We start from the raw sequence: 23,211 nt of genomic DNA, 5'->3' as shown, positions 1-23,211 counted from the left end.
AAATTATGAAAATAAAGTAAAGAGGAACAGGGAGGTAACATAGTAGATAGAGAGCCAGACCTGGAGTCAGAAGGATCTGGGTTCAAATCTGGCCTCAGATACTTCCTAGCTGTGTGACCCTAGATAAGTCACTTAACTCCAATTGTCTTATTGCTCTTCTGTCTTAGAATTAATACTAAGAAGGTTTGGGTTTAAAACAACAACAACAAAGAAGACTTAGAAGGAAGAATCTGATAGGTAAGAGAGCCAAGAGAAAATTTCTGAAGATAAGTATATACCTTAGACTTTAATTTCCCTCCCTGTTATCTGTGCTCAAAATGAAAGGGATGGTAGACCTATTGTCCTCTACACTTGTCAGGAATTGTATTTTTGTGTTCAATGCTGGATGTCATAGTGCAAGAATGACATTGACACTCTATTCATGTCTCCTCAAACTCCCATGGCTCACCGGCAACCCCACACTCATCCTCTCAATTGAGAATCTTATCTCGTATTTTACTGAAAAAAAAAAATTGAAGTCATTCTCAGAGAGTTCCCTCTTCTCTCTTATTCCCCATTTTATATCAATCAGATGCCTTCTGCCACTATTTCCTTCTTCTCTCCTGTCTCACATGAAGAGTGTCTCTTCTCCTTGCCAAGGCAAACACAGGATGGAGAAGGGGCCCCCTTCACCCCATCTTCTCCAGCAGGTTGCCCCCTCTATCATATCTACAATGACTGATCTTCAAATTCTCACTGTCTACTGACTGCACCCTTATCACCTACAAACATTCCAGTTTCTCCCCCATCCTCTCACCTCTCATATCTTCCCTCCTTTTGGTGGCTAAACTCCTTGAGAAGAAATGTATATAATAAATGCTTCCTCTTTCTTTCCTTTCATTCTTCTCTTAACTTGAGAAATAGCTATGTAGAAGAATGTGTTGGGCTTAGAGTTAAGAAGAGCTGAATTCAAATCCAAACTGAGAAATTCACCAGCTGAAAAACCATAGACACATCCTTAACCTCTGCCTCGGTTTCCTTAACTGTAAAATAGGGATAATAATAGCACCTGCCTCAAAAAGTCATTGCAAGGATCACATGAGGTAAAAACTGTAAAATGCTATGCTTGGCATAGAGTAGCCATTTAATTATTGCTTGTTTCTTTCCTTCTGGCTTCTGAGCTCATCGGCCAACTGAAATCGCTTTCTCCAAGCTGTCCGTGATTTCTTAATTGACAAGATTAATGTCCTTTTCTTTATCCTCATCTTCTTGACCTCTTTGCAGTCATTGATTGACACCATCAATCCCACTCTTCTTGATTCTCTCTTCTTTCCAGCTTTTTATGACTCTGCTCCCTCTGGTTCTCCTCTTACCTTTCTGGCTATTCCTTCTCAGTGTCCATTGCTGGATCTCCATCCAAGTCGCTTGTTAACCATAGGTTCCGTCCTGGACCACCACCACCCCTTTTCCATTTGTATTCCCTCACCTAATGATTTCGTCAGCTCCCACGATTTCCGGGATCATTTCTTTGCTGGTGAGTCTCAAATCTCCTTGTCTAGCCCTAAATCTCTTTCCTGATTTCCAGTTGCTTATTGAACATCTTGAATCGTATGTCCCACAGGCTTCTTAACTCAACTTGCCCCAAACTGAACTCTTCTTTCCCCTCAAACTTTCTTCTCTTCCCAATTCCCTTTTTACTATCAAGTGTACTACCATGCTTCTAGGCACTGGACTTGAAGCCCAGGTATCATCCTTAACTTCCCCCCTCCCCACCACCATATTTAATCAGTTACCAAGTCCTGTCATTTCTATCTTTGTTACATCTCTTTCAAACAACTCCTTTCCTCTAACACTGCCCCTACCCTGATGCAGGGCAGCTAGGTGGTACAATGGGTAAAGAACTGGCCTTGGAATCAGGAAAAGTCATCTCAGAAGCTTACTAGTTGTATGACCCTATGCAAGCCACTCAACCCTCTTTGTCTCAGTGTCCTCACCTGTAAAATGAGCTGGAGAAGGATATGACAAACCACTGTAGTATATTTGCGAAGAACATCTCAAAAGGTGTTGGACATGACACAAAGAGTTGGACATGATTGAAAAACAAGTGAATAATAAGCCCTAATGCAGGCTCTTATCAACTCATGCCTGGACTTTATATATATAATATTTTATTTCTTCCCAATTACTTTAGTAACAATTTTTAACATTTGTCTTCTAAAATTTTGAGTTCCAAATTCTCTCCCTCTATATCTCTCTTTCCACCTCTCTCTTTCCCCTGATCCTCCCTGAGATGGTAAGCAATTTATCTAGGTTATACTTATCATGTAAAATCATGTAAAACATATTTCCATATAGGTCATGGAATAAGACTCGTATAAAACAAACAAACAAAAAGAAAAAAGTGAAAAATAGTATGCTTCAATCTGTATTTAGACCTCATCAGTTCTTTCTCTGGAAGTGGATAGTATTTTTCATTGTAAGTCCTTTGGAATCATCTTGGATCATTGTCTTGCCAAGAGTAGCCAAGTCATTTATAGTTAAGTGCCATACGTTGTTGCTATTACTGTGTACAATGTTCTGGTCCTGCTCACTTCACTTTGCATCACTTCATATAAGTCTTTCTAGGTTTTCTGAAATTGTCCTGTTCATCATTTCCTATAGCACAATGGTACTCTATTACAATCATGTACCACGACTTGTTCAACCATTTCCCTACTGATGGACATCCCCTCAATTTCCAATTTTTTGCCACCATAAAAAGAGCAGCTAGAAATATTTTTGTACAGATAGTTCTTTTTCTGTGATCTCATTGGGTTACAGGCCTAGGAGTGGTATTGCTGGATCACAGTTTTTTAGCTCTTTGCCTTAATTTGAAATTTTCTCTCCAGAAAGGTTAATCAGTTTCCAACTCCACCAACAGTGTATTAGTGTCTCAATTTTGCCAATCCCCTCCAACATTTGTCATTTTCCTTTTCTGTCATATGATCCAATCTGACAGGTTTAAAGTGATACCTCAGAGTTGTTTTAATATGTATTTCTCTAATCAATAGTGACTTAAAACATTTTTTTCAATATGACTACAGATAGCTTTGATTTCTTTATCTGAAAACTGCCTGTTCATATCCTTAGACCATTTGTCAATTGAGTAATCATTTATAATCTTGAAATTTTTATTCAGTTCTCTATTTGAGAAATGAGACCTTTATCAAAGAAACTTGCTGTAAAAAATTTTTCCAGCTTCCTCCTTTCCTTCTTTTTGTTTTTTTTAAACACATACCTTCTTTCTGTCTTAGAATCAATATTGTATATTGGTTCCAAGGCAGAAGAGCAGTAAGGGCTAGGCAATGAGGGTTAAGGGACTTGCCTGGGATCAAACAGCCAGGAAGTGTCTGGGGCCAAATTTGAACCCAGGACCTCCTGTCTCTAGTCCTGGCTCTCTATCCACTGAGCCACCCAGCTGCCCCCTCAACCACATCATTTTACAGATGGATAAACTGAAGGTCCAAAAAAGGTAGGTGATTTGCCAGAGACAGAATTTGAACCCAGAATTTCTCAGCTCAAGGCCTGGCTCTCAATCCACTGAGCCACCTAGCTTCCTCTTCTGCTTTCTTTCTCATCTTGGTTGCATTGATTTTGTTTGTATAAGCCCTTTTTATTTTAATATAATCAAAAGTATCCATTTTACATCTTGTAAAACTTTCTCCCACTTGTTTGGTCATAAATTCTTCCCTTTTCCATAGACCTGACAAATAAATTTTTTCATGCTCCCCTAATTTGTTTATATCACCCATTATGTCTAAACCATGTAACTACTTTGACTTGTCTTGATATAGGGTGGGAAATGCTGGTCTATACCTAGTTTCTGCCATACTGTTTTCTCAGTAGTTTTTGTTTAAATACTGAATTCTCATCCCAAAAGCTAGGTTAGATACCTGCTAATTTATATATATATATATATATATATATATATATATACACTTTTCTATAAATATAAATTTATTTTTTTTCTAATAGCCCAATGGTTGTTTTACCTGCCTCAAATCTCTTTACATTCCAATACAACCTCCAATCAGCTGTCAAAGTGATCTTCTTAAGGGCAGATTTGACTGTCACCCCACTCCATTCATTCAGTTCTAGTGGCTCCCTATTGCCTTCAGAATCAATTATAAAATCTTCTCCTTGGTTTTCAAATCCCTTCCTAATCTGGCCCCTTCTACCTTTTTCCCCATCTTCTTATATCTTATTCCAACCCCCTCCTCACACACATACCCCACATTCTCTGCAGTATATGGACAAAGACCTTCTTGCTTCTCCTCACACGAGATATTCCATTTCTCGATTCCAGGCATGTTCACTAGCCGTGTCCCATGCCTGGAACTTGTCTCCTTCCTCATCTCTGCTGCCTGGCCTCCCAGGCTTCTTTCAAGTCTCAGCTAGAATCTCTCTTTCAGCTAAAAAGCTTTCCCCAGTCCTCCTGCCTTCCCTCTGAGACTATTCCCAGTGTATCCTGTATTTATTTTGTTTGTACAAAGTTGTTTGCATGGTATCTCCCTCATTAGAATGGGAGCTGCTTAAGAGGAGGGACCATCTTTTATCTTTCTTTGGATCCCTCCAAAGGGACCATGCCTGGCACTTAGTAGGTCCTTCAGAAATGCTAGTCAGTAGACCAGCCACCAAATTCAATAGAGTCCAGAAGTGAAAGCCTGCCATATAAGGCTCTCTTGAAAAACTGGGAATGTTTAGTCTGGAGAGTGAAGGCTTCAGGGTCACATGATCATTTTCTTTAAATATCTGAAGGACTGGCCTGGAAAAGAAGCTTTTGAATTGGGCTGATTGGCCCCAGATGGGAGAACTCAGAACAATGAATGGAAGTTGCATAGAGAAAGATTTTGGGCTCAACATAGCAAAAAACTTCCCAACACTAGAGCTTCCCCAAATTAGAATATGTTGCTTTGCTAAGTAATGAGTACCCAGGATCTGAAAGTATTCAAGCAGACACTGGATAATGAGTTCCCCATATGCAAAAGTATTTGAGCAGAGGTTGAATGGCAATTTGTCAAGGAAACTGTAGATGGGATTTCTATTTAGTTAATAAGCTGGGCTAGATGCCCCCCTCAAGGTCCCTTGCAAACATTCTGCTCTCCAGGAATTCCCAGTCTGACTGGGGTGACAGACCTTTCAAGAATAAGAATTCACATTAATCTATCTCTTTTTTTATTTTATTTTTTATAAGTTGAACTTATATATCTTTTAAAAAATATTTTTCCATGTTTACATGATTCATTTTCTTTCCTTCCCCCTTCCCAGATCCAATAAGCTCTTCCACTGGGTTATACAAATGTTATCACTTACACCTATTTCCATATTATTCATTTTTGCAAAAGAACAATCTCTTGAAACCAAAACCCCCAATCATATAGCCATATTAACAAATGATAAATCATTGTTTTTCTTCTGTGTTTCTACTCCCACAGTTCTTTCTCTTGATATGGATAGCATTCTTTCTCATAAGTCCCTTGGGATTGTCTTGTAGTAGCAAAGTCCATTATATTGGATTGTTCCACAGTGTTTCACTTTCTGTATACATTGTTCTGGTTCTGCTCATTTATTTCACTCTGCATCAGTTCCTGAAGGTTCTTCCAGTTCATATAGAAATCCTCCAGTTCATTATTTAATATATCTCTTGAAATTTTACAAAAATGCTTTCTTTCCCATAACCTTCTGTGACAGGTAATGCAAATTTTCTCATCCCCATTTTAAAAACAAGGAAATTGAGGCACTAAGTTAAGTCATTTGCCCAGAGTCATAAGGTATCTGAGGTGGTATTGGAACTCCCAAGTTCAGGGAAGGCTTCATTGTGAATGTGAGGCTTGAGCTGAGCCTTGTAGGATAGAGAAGACTAAAGAAGGGGAAAGGAAGGGAAGAGAGAAATGACGATAGCCAAAACCATGAGGTGAGGATGAGTCTGGTGTGGGAAGAAGGCTGTGAGGAATCAGATTGGGACTCCAAATCTTCCTTTACCTAGTTTACAAGTGATACAGGGAAGAACGTGTGAGTCTTTCTCTGTCCCCAGGTGTTTCTGGAAACAGCCCTGAATGACCACACCTGACTGCATGGGTGGGACTTAAAAGACCATTAGTGAGAGAGTGAACCCCAAAATCCAGCAGGGAGTACTGATAAAGGCAAGAGACATACTACTCAAAACTAAGGAGAAGTCACAAAATATAAAAAGCCACCATGAGTCAATATTTTCTTCTAGTCCCTTAGGGAACCTCTTTTATCTAAAACCTGGGGCACCCAACACATGAACAAAAGTTGGCTTCAAAAAACAGAGGCACACATGCTCAACTGACTCAGAGACCCAGAGACTCTAGAGTCTTCTTCCCCTGCCAGCCATGTTAACTGGTCTCAGAGCTGTATATATAGAGAAGCACTAAATTTGATAGAAAGAAGAATGGGGGGGGGGAGAAATAGTACCTATGCCTCAGGTGAAGGGTTTCATAGCCCCCCCCCCACCAGTCCTTCCAGCAGCATTATGCTTGCTTCAAAAATTACTCATTCCTGTGTTGGTTAGTCCCCCAAGGAAGGGAATAAGTCCCACCTGCTGGAGACTGAGAAGAACTGTAGGGGGGCGGGGGGGACAGAAAAACTGAAACCAGAGAAAGGAGCCTGGAATAAATCACCAACAGCAGCTGAAAGCTGAAGACCCCTACAGGAGGTAGAGCTGCAAGGAATGGTGACATCTGCTAAGAGTGGCTAGAAGTGAAAAGTCCCAGAAAAGAGCAACCTGGCAGGCAAAGGAACCATGGACAGCAATTCCCACCTAAGGAGAAAATCCCAAGAGCATCCCCTCTATTTGGGAAGTGCTTCCCTAAGGGACAGACCACAGAGATCTCTGAGGAGGAAGACTGCTCACTTTTTCCCTTAAATCATTTCCACCTTCTAAGTTCCACTATTTCCTAATTTGTAAAATGAGGAAGGCTGGGTGGATTAAACTTAATGGTGAATTGTTTTTGGTTTGGGGTTGGGGAGGGGGGATTGAGTCTTGTGGAAAGAAACTAATACTCTCTATAGATATTTCCCAAGACCCTCCATTTAAAAACACAGACTAAGAACAATGATATGGCTCAGTGGATAGAGAGCCAGGACTAGAGATGGGAGGTCCTGGGTTCAAATGTGATCTCAGATACTTCCTGTCTGTATGACCATGGGCAAGTCACTTAACTCCCATTGCCTAGTCCTTACCAATACTTTGTATTGATTCTAAGACAGAAGATAAAGGTTTTCATTAAAAATACACACTCACACAGAAGGTAGAAGTCCATATAAAAGAGCAACTAGTCCAAATCCCATTTTTAACAGAGGAGGGAAATAGTGCCCATAAAAGAGAAAATTATTTTTCCAATTCCATTTACCTTGTGTCAAAGCAGGAGAATGCCCCAAACCAAGGTTCTTTCCACTACACCACAATTTGCCCCTTCCCCTAGTATAATGATAAATAGTATAATATAGCTCTAGAAAGCATTTTAAGACTTGCAAAATACATTCTGTATGTTTTGTTTTCTTTTTATGTAGGTGCCATGTGGATAGAATGTTAGGGGAGGATCAAATGAGATAATATGTGTAAAATGATTAACACAGTGACTGGCACCTAGTAGGGACTACGATTATACCCTTTCCTCTTCTTTATTTGTGTTGTCTCATAGGATACTTACAATTACTCAGAGGTATATATTTTTTATTATCACCATTTTATAGCAGAGGAAACCAAGGTCAAGTGACTTGCTCAGGGTCACCTAGCTAGGAAGTATCTGAAGCAGGATTTTAACTCAGGTATTCCTGACTTCAGGGCCAACTCGTTTATACACTTTATCCACTGCCAAGCATAAAAACTGCCATCCCCAAAGATGTAGAAATGGAGAGGCAGGATCCCTGCTGGGACAATAAGAAGTGGGGTGATAGAAACAATGAACTGGAGGGATTCCATGTGAACTGGAACCACCTCCAGGGATTGATGCAGAGTGAGAGGAGCAGAACCAGGAGAACATTGTACACAGAGACTGATACACTGTGGTACAATCGAAGGTGATGGACTTCTCTACTAGCAGCAATGCAATGACCCAGGACAATTCAGAAGGACATATGAGAAAGAACACTATGCACATTCAGAGAAAGAAGTGTGGGAAAAGAAACTCAGAAGAAAAAAACAACCGCTTGATCACATGGTTTTATGGGGATATGTTTGGGGTTATAAACCCTAAATGATCACCCTAGTGCAAATATCAATAATATGGAAAAAGGTCTTGACCGAAGACACATGTAAAACCCAGTGGAATTGTGCATCAGCTACTGGAGTGGGGTGAGGAGAGAGGAGGGAAAGAACATGAATCTTGTAACCATGGGAAAATACTCTAAATTAATCAATTAAATAAAAATTTTTTAAAAAGAAGTGGGGTGGTATTCACAAGGACTGCTCTCCTTTGGCTCAATAAAAGCTTAGTTGCATTAAACTTGAACAAAAGAGGCAACTGGGTGGTTTTGGTAGAGAGCAAAACCTGGAATCACAAAGACCTGGGTTCAAATCTGGCCTCAGACACTTCCTAGCTGGGTGACCCCTGGGCAAGTCGCTTAACCCCCATTGCCTAACCCTTCCTTATCACTCTTCTGCTTTGGAACTGGTACACAGTATTGATTCTAAGATGGAAGGCAAGGGTTTAAAAAATAGTTCTTCTATTTTTTAGCCTGTTCCTTACAGGCTTCATGGGGGAGGAGAAAGCAGGAGAATCGTGGTTCCTAATTAAATCTACTCTCATTGCTCCAGCCTGGATTCCTGTCTCTGCCCCTGATGACTTCACCCGCTGATTCATTCCCAAAGCAACAGAATCATCTTTTCTCAGATGCACAGGGATGGGCCCAGAGGAGAAAAAAAGGAGAAAGACTAGAGCCAGAGTTTCTGGATTGGTGCTCAGTGGGAGCAGGAGGGGCTGGAGCCAGTGAAGCAGGAACCAGCAGGGGTAAATGGGTCCTGCTCAGGGGGAGCCCAGATCTCAGGCTGCTGATCTTCCTGGGTTCCGGCTAAGATTTGGACATTCCGTCACCCTTGCCGACTCAGGATAATCACGATGATATTCTCCCAGCTCATGCATGAAGGGCTCAAAGGATGGATGTTACTTAGCCAAGACCACCCAGAGGTGTCCAGATCCCAGGTCTCTGATTCCTGGGTCAGGATGCTGTCTGCCACATGGTGCTATCTTCCCTCCTCTTGGTTAAATGGGGTGAGATCCTCTCTGATCTCTTTCCCTTTGGAATCTGTATGTTCACAAAGACTTGTCAGTGTTCCCTCCTCCATCCACCCTTCCACCCTCACCCCAATGCTCCTGCCAATAGATCAGTTAGGTTGATCCTTCCTTACCCCCCACTCTCACACAAGGCATCCCTCATCCCCCCTGAGAGTAGGGCTTTGTGGGTTGGATGGGGCAGTCAGGAGGGAAGAGGAGGAAACCTCTGGAAGGCTCTAGACCCAAGGCCAGCTGTGGTCCAAGGAAATTTAATTAATTTACAGTCCCGTGAGTATGTCACAGACCAAGCCATGAGCTCAGACTGAGCCTCTAGCTCTGACCTTCGGCACAGTCACCACCCAGAACCAGATGGAGCCAAGAAAACTGAGCTAGAGGGTGTGAGTGACTCAGGACAGCTGACCTCCTCTGTTAGCTGGTAGCTTAGAAACAGAGTCCTTTAGATGAGATTGTGAATTGTTGTTCCATATCGTATAGATTCTAGTACACAGCTGACCCCCTAACACAAGACCACTTGGGAAGAACAGGAGCCCCAGATTCAGGATCTGAAGGAAGGATGACCACATACTTTGTGAGGGTCAAAGCAGGAGAACACCCCAAACCAAGGCTCTTGTTCTGATGGACCCAGGAAGAACAGAGGGCATTTCCAGGGGAAATGATTCCCTCCCTCCTAACCCTGAAAGTTTCCCATAATTAAAATGGGTCATCTTGGGAGGTGAGGAGTTTACCATCTCTGGAGATTTTCAAGCAGAGGTAGGATGATACCTTCAGGAGAGATAGTTGGTGATGATCCACCATAACATGAAAAAATGTTGAATCAGAGATCTGAGTCCCAATCCAGATCTCCTTGTTAGTTAAGTGCCCCTTAGGAAGACAGTTCCCCTCCCTAAGCCGCAGTTTCTTCATCTATAAAATAAGGAAGGGAGGTGGGTTTCAACTCAATGATCTCTAAGGTTCCTTCTCGCCTTGAAACTCAGATTCTGTAATAGGTAGAACACACTCGCTTGCAGCCTGGATTTGAAGCAATCCAGAATTCTTAGCTTCCTAAGAGTTTAGAATTCTTGAGTCTTAGACTCTAATCAGAGGGATTAGCTGATGCATATCCTTCAGTCAAGCTTGCTATGTACCAGGGGAAAAGAAAGGCAGCCATTGGCCTCAAGGACATCAGGAATATGTAGTTTGCCCTCCCTAAATTCCTAACCACCCCCCTAGAATACGGGGGAATGGGGAGAGAGAAATGGGCAAAAGACCCCAAGTTAACTCTCCATGTGCCAGACCCTTTGGGGGAAAACAACATAACCTCCTGTTTTGTTCATTTCCCACTCGGAATAGCAGCCAAGCCATCCTCAAAGAAGCTAGGGACCACAGAAAGAACCTGGTTATCAGGGTCCCAGGGGTCTTTGCCCAGAAGATTTTCTTAGGAGGTGTTTGACAGGAGACAATGGCATCAGTCCCGAGATTTGTTTTGCAGTCTTAAGCTGTCTCCCAAGCCTTCCTGCCAATGTACTCCCCCTCCCAACCCCCCTTTTCCAGAAACCTCAGCCAAGTCTGGCTTGGTGGAGCCACCCAGATCATCAATAACGTCAGGGGCCTCATGGGATGGGGGCCAGGAAGTTTTTCTGCCCTGTGAACCAGCCTTCTCCAAACTCCCAGCACTGCTTCTGCTGCTTAAGCTAGAAGGCATTAAACCTGGGTTCTTCAATTCAAGAGTGTGCGAATAAATTTAACAACCAGCTTTCTAAAAACTGCACAACCTACTTTTAACTTTCATCAGAATTATTAATATTTTTGCTATCACTTTCTTTTTTCCCTTAAAAAAAAAACCCTTACCTTCTGTCTTGGACTCAATATTAAGGTTCAAATCTGGCCTCAGACACTTCCTAGCTGTGTGACCCTGGGCAAGTCACTTAATCCATATTGTCCAGCCCTTACTGCTCTTTTACTTTACAATCAGTACACAGTATTGATTCTAAGATGGAAGATAAGGGTTTAAAAAAATGTTTCCTACCATAAGGTAGTTACCATGATAAGCACTGGATTCTTCCAGATATGAGGTTCTGAGATTCTATGAAATCCTTTCCTGTAAAATAGGACTAAATGAACTTTCCTTTCCTACCTTCCTTTCTTTGTTTCTTCCTTCCTTTCTTTCTTTATGCCTTCCTTCCTTTCTTTCTTCTTTTCTTCCTTCCTTCCCTCCTTCTTTCCTTCCTTCCTTTTCTCTCTCTTTTCTTTGTCTCTTTCTTTCTCTTCCTTCCTTCTTTTCTTTCTGCTCTAATATCAAAGGTAACATTACTGAAGTCTCTATCCTTCCCTTCAGATCACAACAATACCCAACATTTATTTATTCAGCTCTTTAAGGTTTTTAAAGTGTTTTACACCCATTTATCTCATTTTATCCTTCCAGCAAGGGAGTTGGGTCTGTCATCCCAGTTTTACAGCTGAGGAAATTGAAGTTTCTAGTGAGGAAACAATACACAGTCACACTACTAGTTGAATCAAGACTTGAATTTCTGTCTCTGATACCATATTCAGGGTTCTAGTCTGATAGGCATTTATTGAACCCCTACTGCATACCCATTGCCATGCTAGGCACTTGTAATACAAAGACAGAAACAAAAACAGACCGGCCACAAGGAACAAAACATTCTGCTGGGGACAAGGAGGATGCAACATGTATACAGATAAATATACACATGGTATTTGAGAGAAAAGAGATCAGTAAAAACATGGGGGATCAGGAAAGGCTTCTTTTAGGAGATGGTACATGAGTTGAGCCTGAAAAGAAACTTGGGATTCTGAGGAACTGAGAAGGTAGGACATCCTATGTAAATCCAAGGAGATAGGGGATGGAAAAATGAATTCTGTGAAGGGCAAGCAAACCAATATAGCTGAACCATCTAGTCCTTGAAGGGGAGCAACTAGAAATGATTTGGCAATTTGGCCTCAGACATTTCTTTCTGAGCTATGTGACAATGGGCAGGTAAGTAAACTGCCTAACCCTTGCTATTCTTGTAAATTAGAATTGATACTAAGACAGAGGGTAAGGGGAGAAAGGAAGGAAGGAAGGAAGGAAGGAAGGAAGGAAGGAAGGAAGGAAGGAAGGAAGGAAGGAAGGAAGGAAGGAAGGAAGGAAGGAAGGAAGGAAGGAAGGAAGGAAGGAAGGAAGGAAGGAAGGAAGGAAGGAAGGAAGGAAGGAAGGATTTGGCAAGGTCTCCTAGAGATAGAATATATCTTTTAAAGACATAGTTAAAAAGATGAGTGGAGGCGCTTGTCTTTAATTCTAGAGACAATAGGAAGTAACTAAAGGTTTTCTGGCCAAGGGAATGGCCTAGTCAGATCTGTACTTTGGGAAGATTATTTTGGCAGCTGATTGGAGGATGAATTATAGTCATCTAGGAGACACAGGGGGTAGAACATTGGACCTAGAATTGAGAAGAACTTAATTCAAATATAACTTCAGGCACTTCCTAGCTATGTGACCCTGAGCAAGTCACTTAACCCCCTTTGCCTAGCCCTTATGGCTCTTTTGTCTTGAGACCAATGCACAGATGGAAGGCAATAGTTTGTTTGCTTGAAGAAGAAGAAGAAGAAGAAGAAGAAGAAGAAGAAGAAGAAGAAGAAGAAGAAGAAGAGTTATACATTGATTTAACCTGTATTTTAGAAGAAAAGCAAATTATACATAATAGATTCATAGCTTAGTGAACAATCCTTTTTCAGTTTTATTACATATGTAGAAATGCTTGTTTTATATGGTGTTTGTTCAATTCAGAAGGAATTTTAAAATGGAAACTATGGGAACTGGCAAAATTATTAAAAGTGAAGTTACAGAGAAAGAAAACAAGAGGACTGATGCCAGAGCTTTGGGGATGCCCACAATTAAGGAGACTGGGAAGTAATGGAGAGAGGTCAAGGGAAAGCCAAGAAACAGAAGTGTAAGAAAACCCAGGAAGTAGAGATTATGCAAAAGAGAGTGATCCACACAGCAGGAAAGAGATCAGGAAGGATGAGGACTGAGAAATGTCACCCAATGTAGAAAATAAGAAAACATGGCGCTGTGGATTAAGAGCTGGAAGGTATTGTAGAAGCCATTTAGTTCAACCTTATATTTTTTTAAACCCTTACCTTCCATCTTAGAATCAATACTACGTATTGGTTCCAAGGCAGAAAAGTGGTAAGGGCTAGGCAATGGGGGTTAAGTGACTTGCTCAGGGTCACCCAGCTAGGGAGTGTCTGGGGTCACTCAAGACCTCCCATCTCTAGGCCTAGTTCTCCATCCACTGAGCCACCCAGCTTCCCCCTCAATCTTATCATTTTACATATGGAGAAGCTGAAGGTCCAAAAAAGGTAGGTGATTTGCCAGAGACAGAATTTGAACCCAGGACCCCTAATTCCAAGTGTTCTGTTCATTGTTCCATGTCAGTCCTTGGTAACTTTGAGGAGAGCAGTTGGGTTGAATGGCAAGATCCAGAAGTTCTTGAGGAGTGAGAGGAAAAGAGAGGCGAGACAGAGAAATCGAGCCTTTGGGGATGGATGGGTTGAGTAAAAGGTTTGGTTGTTGGCCAGGGGTTCCTTTAAGGAAGGAGTAGATGTGGGGATATTTGTAGGAAACAGGGAGAGTCAGTAAATAGGGAAAGACAGAAGACTGGATGTCAAGGGGGAAGCGCTAGAGGAGACAGAGATGAGAGCCAGGGGTTCTTGTGGAGGGGGGTGGGGCAGCCTGGACAAGAAGAGCCTCTCCTTCCTCAGAGCTTGGGGCTCGGGTGCTTTCCACACCACCTGCCACCTCCCCTTCTTTGACCTAAAAGTGGGGTGAGGCTCCACCCCAGGCTGCACTCCCCGCGCCTGGGCCTCCCAAATAGCTTCCTGTTGTTGAGGTTTATCTCCCGGATGCACCAGGCTCCCCCATATACTGGTTCCTGCCTGGAACCCAGCCTAATCCTGTGTCCCCAAAGAGTAGAGGACCCAAAAGGAAGAGATGAGCTGCAAGGGAGGGAGGAGGCCAAGAATGGCTTTTCTCCCTGTCAAGCTCATTCTCCCTCGGAAGCATCCTCCATGCCCCTCCAACTGAACTAGAACGCTAATCCTGGGGAGCCCCCCCCCAGGTGGCGTCTGCAGCCCCCTCCTGAGATGGGGCTAAGGGAGGGTCATTGCCCTTCAGGACTCTGGCTGCAAACAGATCCGAGCTCCTAAAGGGCCTGAGAGATCCCCCAAATGGCTTGGGGGGACCATGCCAAGGAAAAGTGGCTGGGGCAGGCTAACCCTTCTCGGACCCACAGAGGTCCGGAGACGTCTAGCAGGTGGTCAAGCCTGAGCAAATCCATCCGGACGGAGAGGCCACATCCCTCCCATTCCTCCCATTCCTCTCATTCCCCTCTTCTTCCTTCTTTCCAGCCTGGCCACTTCTGCCATATCCCCTTCCCCCGAGCTGTTTGCTTCCTGAAGAAACTCATCTGGCCAGTCCATTTCAGGAAGCGGAATCACCCTGACTGACTGCCCCCATCTCCCCGTTTCCACATGCCCCATCCTTTCCACATTCTAGGCAGCCACCTCCTGCCTGGGACGGGGTGAGGGGGAAAGAGGGGCCGAGATTTTGCTTTCTTAGGGAGGGGGGTCCCAACAGAATTTCACCCCCACCCCCCACCCCACCCCCCCAACCCCCCAGCGCTCTGCATTCTGGGTTCTTTACCTGATTCTCATCTGAGGGAGGAAAAGGACTTCTAAGGAGTGGGTGGAGACAAGAGAGAAAGAAAATCCCTTCCCTGGACTCGAGAGCCTGAAAAGTCTCTGGACCCAAGAATCCTCCTCCTGGCACTGAAACAGAAACCTGAGACAAAAAGCCTGAGGAGAAGGACACACAGGGAAACCAAGGCAGGGACAGAGAAAATGAGGACAAAACAGAGAAAGTAGGGTTACCAAGAGAGGGTCTAACATTGTAGGACGTTTAGAGAAAGATGGGGAGAGAGAGGAAGAGGGAAAAGGAGATGTAGGGAGGGGGAGAGAGAGAGAGAGAGAGAGAGAGAGAGAGAGAGAGAGAGAGAGAGAATGGGGCAGTGAGGCAGAGACAAAACCAGTGAAAAACAGAGACTAAAAGAGGGGGGGCAGGGCAGATAGATAGCAAGGTGGATAGAGTACCAGACCTGGAGAGGGGAGGTCCTAGGTTCAACCTTGACCTTAAGACACTTCCTAGTGTGTGATCCTGAGCAAGTCACTTAACCCAAAATTGTCTGGCTCTTAATGCTCTTCTTCCTTAGAACTGACACTAAGATAGAAGGTAAGAGAAGAAAGAAGAAAGAAAGAAAGAAAGAAAGAAAGAAAGAAAGAAAGAAAGAAAGAAAGAAGAAAGAAAGAAGAAAGAAAGAAAGAAAGAAAGAAAGAAAGAAAAGAAAGAAAGAAAGAAAGAAAGAAAGAAAGAAAGAAAGAAAGAAAGAAAGAAAGAAAGAAAGAAAGAAAGAAAGAGAAGAAAGAGAGAAAGAGAGAAAGAGAGAAAGAGAGAAAGAGAGAAAGAGAGAAAGAGAGAAAGAGAGAAAGAGAGAAAGAGAGAAAGAGAGAAAGAGAGAGAGAAGGAAAGAAAGAGAGAAGGAAGGAAGGAAGGAAGGAAGGAAGGAAGGAAGGAAGGAAGGAAGGAAGGAAGGAAGGAAGGAAGGAAGGAAGGAAGGAAGAGACAGAGACAGACAGATACAGACAGAAACAGAGAGACAGAGAAGAGATAGACAGAAACAGAAATAGAGAGACAGAGAAGAGATAGACAGAAACAGAAATAGAGAGACAGAGAAGAGAGAAACAGAAATAGAGTCAGACAGACAGAAAGAAGAGAGAGACAGAAACAGAGACAGAGAGGGTAGACAGAGAGAAAGATAGACAGAGAAACTGAAATATAATGACAGAAATATAGAAACAGAGGCAGAAAAGTGACCCCCTCTTCCCCTCTCAGTAGAGCTAGACAGGAAAGGACTATTTATAACTCTCCCTGCCAGCCCCTCTCCGTGCTGGGAGATCCGGAAATGACCCCCATTAGTCTATGAGACTTACCCCTCCCTACCACAGCTGGGGGGCCCAAGACCCCATGACCAACTCCCCCAGGCCCCAGTGTCCGTGGACAGCTCAGACCCCTCCTCCTCTCTACCTATTGACCCAGCTGCCTTGGGGTGTCCTTCTTCCTGGCTAGGAGGACAGCTGCCCACTAGCATCCCAGATTCACTAGACATACATCAAAGGTAAGGGGGGATCTGGGGGGAGGTTGGCTGAATCTAAATGCTCTCGAGCAAACTCCCCCAAACCTGCCCTTGGAGCTCCCTCCCATGGACCCCTGCAGCCGGCCCCCAACATCTCGGGCTCCACAAAGCCTAATCTCTCTGCCTTGTTCCCGTCCTTCCTTCCTCCTGTCCATCCAACCAGTAGTAAACTCAGCCTGACCCCAGGAATGAAGGAACTATTTTTAGGTTTGTCGTGGCCCCACAGGCCATCTCGGGCAATGGAATCTCTTTTTCTGGGTTCCTGAGCCCAATTCCATCTGTCTTCTTGGCTGGCAGCCCCTCCCCTGGGATTTGTGCCTCAGTTTCCCTAAGACACACAGTGTATTCCATTCACCAGAGATTGAAGATCACTAGTCAGAGGAGGGGACAAGAAGCTAGGTAGGCTTGAGTGATTTTATTCTCGTCCTCCTCTCCTATTTCCCCACCGTCTCCCCCTGCCCCACACCCCCATGCCCTGGGCCTCTTCACTCCCCGACTGACCCCTGACCCCCGTCCGGAGAAAGCAATCCTGAGCCTGAAGGGGTTAACCCCCATGCACTAATCCGTCCCCAGCCCTCCTCCCCTTCTCCTCCCGCTCCCTCTCTGTCTGTCTCTGTGTCTGTCTCTCCGACACTTTCAGTCACATCCGCTTGCGGGGGCACAGCTCCCCCAGCTCCCACATCCCCAGGCTGCTCTCTGCCTCGAGATCTCTCTGATTTCCCCAGGATCTCTCAGGCAACCCCTCCGGGCTCTCCGGATCCTCGGCTCCAGGTGAGTGAGCTTCAGGTCCCTGAAAATCAGGCGCTGGCTTTCTCTGTCCGGATATCTGTCCTCCCCCCCTCCTGGGCTCCCCACCACCACGGCAGGCAGGAGTGGGGGCTCCGGGCTGGACGTGCACGGGCTGGAGGAAGCTGGAAACGAAGCCGAGGTCCTGTCCCACCAGGATCCCACCAGTACCACCACGAGCACCAACACGCCTGGCCCCTGGGCTAGCCTTTTATGGAAGAGATAGGAGAGGTCTTGGGAAAATAGATCTAGTGACTGGGAGATGAGAGCTGAGGGAGGAGATGCGGGCTGGCTTGGCCAGGGCCCCCCGTGGCCCCCCTCACCGCCACCCTCCCGGGCAGCTCCAGAGGCAGGCCCGGGCTGGGGCGACTGGAACCCTTTTGGGGAGAGAGAAACACCAGCTGCCCCAGCTTACTACCCAGCCTGATGGGAACCATATGTGGGTTGGGTGTGACTGCACCACTGAATAATTGCAGAATTGTGCCTGTGTGTGAGTTCTGGGACCTCACGGGGATGTGGCCACCTGGGTAACCCTGTGGGACGGTGTGGCCGTGTCTGTGCGCCACGGCTTGTGGTTGGGTATCACGGAGTGCCACCATGTCCCGGGTCGCCCAGGTGTCGCCTGTGGGCACCCTTTGGGGGTTCCTCATTTTCACAGGCCAGTTCACAGCCCCATCACTTCCCATGCCTTGTTGGGGGTGAGTGTGCTGGGCGGGAGGGTGGCCGAGCAGCGAGTGCCTTTGGGATCTCGGGAAAAACAGAGCGGTCCCCGCAAGATGACCTGACGAGCCTTCAGACTATATGGGTCACTTAGGATTCTGGGGGGTTTTAGATCACATGCATGGTAGGTTCCATAGAAGGAAGGTACAGGAGAGGAAGTCATTGACTAGGTGTAGACATGTCTACACGCGTGTGTGGCTGTGTCCAGTATTCACAGACATCCACATGGATGCCCATGTAAAGAGGATACCTAGATTGGGATTACCTGCTTCACAAACCAGACAAAGGCAAAGGAAGCCCAAGAGGCAGGAGGTGTGGCTGAGTTGGAGGGGTGGGAAATATGGTTCCCACAGAGAATCACTGCCCCTGAGGGATGGCCAAAGGCTAGGTCTGGAGCTCCAAAGGGCCTTCAAGGCTGTCTGGTCTGACCCTCTTATGCTACAGATGAGGGGAAGAGACTTTCCCATAGCTACAGAGGTATTATGTGAAAGAGGCAGGAATTGGGGGATAAACCAATAACAACAACAATATGGGGCATTCATAGATCACTTTACAGTTTATGAAGCCTCGTCTATGTTCTCTAATTGGAGTAGACGTTCAAAAGTTAGCCCTTCAAATCTGACCACAGTGCTTTCATTGGACCCTGAGTTAGAGAATGGAGAGAGAAGGCTCGGGAGACTTGCCTCAGGGGAACTGGGGAGAAAACATTATTCACGTTCAGATAGTTTAGAGCCAGAAAAGATCACAGCTAAGCAGGGCCTTAGAACACAGTGTCAGAGCTGGGAGAGACCTTAGAACAGAGAATGTCAGAGCTGGGAGGGCTCTTAGAACAAAATGTCAGAGCTGGGAGGGAGCTTAGAACAGAGAATGTCAGAGCTGGGAGGGCTCTTAGAACAGAGAATATCAGAGCTGGGAGGGAGCTTAGAACAGAGAATGTCAGAGCTGGGAGAGACCTTAGAACAGAGAATGTCAGAGCTGGGAGGGAGCTTAGAACAGCTGGGAGAGACCTTAGAGCAGAGAATGTCAGAGCTGGGAGAGACCTTAGAATAGAATGTCAGAGCTAGGAGAGACCTTAGAACAGAGAATGTCAGAGCTGGGAGGGCTCTTAGAACAGAGAATATCAGAGCTGGGAGGGAGCTTAGAACAGAGAATGTCAGAGCTGGGAGAGAGCTTAGAGCAGAGAATGTCAGAGCTGGGAGAGACCTTAGAATAGAATGTCAGAGCTAGGAGAGACCTTAGAACAGAGAATGTCAGAGCTGGGAGGGCTCTTAGAACAGAGAATATCAGAGCTGGGAGGGAGCTTAGAACAGAGAATGTCAGAGCTGGGAGGGAGCTTAGAACATAATGTCAGAGCTGGGAGAGACCTTAGAACAGAGAATGTCAGAGCTGGGAGAGACCTTAGAATAGAATGTCAGAGCTAGGAGAGACCTTAGAACAGAGAATGTCAGAGCTGGGAGGGCTCTTAGAACAGAGAATATCAGAGCTGGGAGGGAGCTTAGAACAGAGAATGTCAGAGCTGGGAGAGACCTTAGAACAGAGAATGTCAGAGCTGGGAGGGAGCTTAGAACAGCTGGGAGAGACCTTAGAGCAGAGAATGTCAGAGCTGGGAGAGACCTTAGAATAGAATGTCAGAGCTAGGAGAGACCTTAGAACAGAGAATGTCAGAGCTGGGAGGGCTCTTAGAACAGAGAATATCAGAGCTGGGAGGGAGCTTAGAACAGAGAATGTCAGAGCTGGGAGAGACCTTAGAATAGAATGTCAGAGCTAGGAGAGACCTTAGAACAGAGAATGTCAGAGCTGGGAGGGCTCTTAGAACAGAGAATATCAGAGCTGGGAGGGAGCTTAGAACAGAGAATGTCAGAGCTGGGAGGGAGCTTAGAACAGAATGTCAGAGCTGGGAGAGACCTTAGAACAGAGAATGTCAGAGCTGGGAGAGTTCTTAGAACAGAGAATGTCAGAGCTGGGAGGAAGGACCCTTAGAACAGAGAATGTGAGAGCTGGGGGGCTCCTTAGAACAGAGAATGCCAGAGCTGGGAGGGAGCTTAGAACAGAGAATGTCAGAGCTGTGGGGCTCCTTAGAACAGAGAATGCCAGAGCTGGGAGGGAGCTTAGAACAGAGAATGCCAGAGCTGGGAGGGAGCTTAGAACAGAGAATGTCAGAGCTGGGAGGGTCCTTAGAGCAGAGAATGTCAGAGCTGGGAAGGATATTAGAACAGAGAATGTCAGAGCTGGGAGGGAGCTTAGAACACAGAATGTCATATCTAGGAGAACCTTTAGAACATAGAATATCTAGAGATAGGAAGAACCTTAAAACACAGAATTTGACAGTTAGACAATACCTTAGTAGATAATCTAGTTCAACCCCTCAATCAATAGCAAAACAGAGACCCAGAGATGGAAAGTGATTTCCCTAAGATCACCTAGAAAGTGGAATTTAAGGACGATAGAGGTCAATAAAGAATCAAATGAGAAATCATTAAATTCAGACTGTAAGATGAGACTCATGGGTACTAAGAGGAGGGATAGATAAGCTGGAACCATAAGGCAAGTCTTCTGAGAGTTCAGTCTGCTTAGCACAGGATAAGGATGGTTTAGCTGGAAGGAGGAAGAGTGTATCAGAGAGGGGAGCAGTCAGAAAGATGGGATGGAGCCTTGATGTCTGTAAAAGATCTATAGTGGTGGGGAGATAGAGAGGTGGAGGTAGAGTGATAAGTTGGAGAAAAGGTCCTTTCATAATGTAATGCCACTAAAGTTGGCTGCAGCTTCCATCTCAGTGGAGTCCAAAAGGAGGGAAATTCCCCAGCATCATGAATGGTAAGGTCTCAGTATCCAAAGTGGACTCCAGCATCAGAAGTTCCCTTCCTCCATGTGCCTGTGCCCAAGCTCTAAAGTAAAAAGGGATAATGGCGGCATCTCTGAGCTCTAAGGTCCCTTTCAGCTCCAAAGGTTTGGTTTCGTCCCTCACTTCTGGTTACAGCCTCCCCAGCTCTTCTCAGACAGTACCTTCTTATTCCAACTCCTTCCCCAGAGAATCGTGCCTTTATGAGTCTATGGTTCTGGAATCACAAAATCTCAAAACTATTTGGAGAACTTAGAGGAGCTCTGGTCCAACTCCTACTTGAGTAGGAATTCTCAGGGGATGCTAATAATCCCTGGTTTTCAGCTATGTGCTAATTGTTGGCCCAGACAATGTAGCATCTTTGACTAACAGCCAACAGCCAGCTTTGGGAAGAACTAAGGCACATGTTCAACACTCACTACTTATAAATGAAAGCCAGCTAACTTAAAGACATCAGATCTGAAGATAATAGCTGAGATTTCTATGTGAAGGGTTTTGTATACATTATCGCATTTAGTCCAAAGAACAACCTGATAAAGTGGGTAGAGTTATTATCCCTATTTTATAGATAAGAAAACTAAGGATTAGAAAATTTTGTGTGCAGTTGGATGTGAACTCAAGTCTTGTTGATGACAAGTTTAGCTCTTTATGAACTATACCATGTAGCTAGCCAGAGGGTGGTTCTCAGGATCTCTACAGAAGAGGTAAAAAAAAATCTTGACAAAGTCGGCTTCAAGATGGGCCCTAGGAAAATGAGAAATGACCTTTCATGAAATACTGGGTCATCCAGAACTATAATGCTTCTGATGAGTGTAAGAAAAGGTTTTGTCTTGAAATTTGTTCACCAACTTCTGTTGTAGAAGATAGAGAAGAAAAGAAACTCAGGAATTGAGATAAGGTCCTCCAAACCAAGTCAACACATACTTAGATACATGCCACAACTCCAATGTAAAGTGAAAAGATGAAAATATATTGGAAAAGATGGTCAGACTAAGGAAGTGTAGGCTAAAGGCTTGTAGGTTAGTCAGAAAGCTTACGTATAGATAGCATGAATAATTTCAAGAAAAGATTCAAGGGGACAGCCAGGTAGCTCAGGTGGATTGAGAGCCAGAAAATAAAGGAAGGAGGAAAAAGGAAGAAAGAAAGAAAGAAAGAAAGAAAGAAAGAAAGAAAGAAAGAAAGAAAGAAAGAAAGAAAGAAAGAAAGAAAGAAAGAAAGAAAGAAAGAAAGAAAGAAAGAAAGAAAGAAAGAAAGAAAGAAAGAAAGAAAGAAAGAAAGAAAGAAAGAAAGAAAGAAAGAAAGAAAGAAAGAAAGAAAGAAAGAAAGGAGGGAGGGAGGGAGGGAGGGAGGAAGAGAGGGAGGGAGGAAGGGAGGGAGGGAGGGAGAAAAGAAAAAAGTTTTAAAAAGAAAGGAGGGAAAGAAAAAAGAGAAAGGAAGAAAGAGAAAGCAAAAGAAAGAAAGATGGAAGGAAAGAAAGAAAAGAAAAAAGAAAAACTTCAAAAGGTATAGGACATAGTAAGAATCAAACAATGCCACAAAAAAAGCAAAAGTAATTTTATCTTAAGAGACAGGAAATCTCTGTTTATTGACATCAGAGTAATTTCCGATCAAATTGTCTGTTTCCAGTCAGATCACTGATTAAAGCAAAAGCCAAAATTCCCTGCAGATTAGAGAAACAAAGCTGAGAAGAAAATGTTGCATGAAATTTTAACAGTTCAAGCCCACTATATTTAAACAGACTTTAAAAAGGAAATGTATAAGGGTAAAAACATTTTAAATATCATTATTCATTTAAGTGTAATGGATGCAAAACAATTACCACAATGAAGAGCTCAAATGAAACTAGAGACTTCTCTAGTTAAAAAACATCCAATATCTAAGAAACCTGACCACCAAGGACAATTTCAGATTATAATAAAGACTATTTCAGGGGGCAGCTGGATAGCTCAGTGGATTGAGAGCCAGACCCAGAGACAGGAGGTCCTGGCTTCAAATCTGGCCTCAGACACTTCCTAGTTGTGTGACCCTAGGCAAGTCAGTTAACCCCCATTGCCTAGCTCTTGCTGCTCTTTTGCCTTGGTACCAAATGCACCGTATTGATTCTAGGACAGAAGGCAAGGGTTTAAAAATAAAAAGACCAAACATTGTGAAGAAGGATAATGGAAAATTAAAATTAGTGTCACTTTACACAATAGCCTGCAAAAAAGCTTGGCATGTGACCTGACTAAGCCAGGTCATACCAAAAGCATTTATAAAAGAAAATGGAAGGAAACTATGAAACTGAACAGATGAGCCAAAATATCTGTGGCTCTTTGCTCTTTGCATTGATGATCATGAAACTATGACATTGGGACACTAA

General features: G+C 44.1%; 1 protein-coding gene across 3 annotated transcripts in view; it reads left to right on the top strand.

The window, feature by feature from the left end:
- Positions 1-15,933: 15,933 nt before the first annotated feature.
- Positions 15,934-23,211, top strand: part of TBXA2R (thromboxane A2 receptor) — a 42,366-nt gene continuing 35,088 nt past the window's right edge. Inside the window, exon 1 of one of the 3 annotated variants that reach the window (XM_007489168.3) lies at positions 15,934-16,489. The gene's annotated coding sequence lies outside the window, so the exon portion shown is untranslated. Of the gene's footprint in view, positions 16,490-16,750; positions 16,907-17,003; positions 17,279-23,211 lie in introns of those variants that run through there. The other 2 variants (XM_007489169.3, XM_007489167.3) reach the window with 2 other exon arrangements.

This window comes from Monodelphis domestica, chromosome 3 (genome assembly GCF_027887165.1).
Source record: "Monodelphis domestica isolate mMonDom1 chromosome 3, mMonDom1.pri, whole genome shotgun sequence".
Lineage (NCBI taxonomy): Eukaryota > Metazoa > Chordata > Mammalia > Didelphimorphia > Didelphidae > Monodelphis > Monodelphis domestica.
This window is presented reverse-complemented; position numbering and strand designations above follow the sequence as displayed.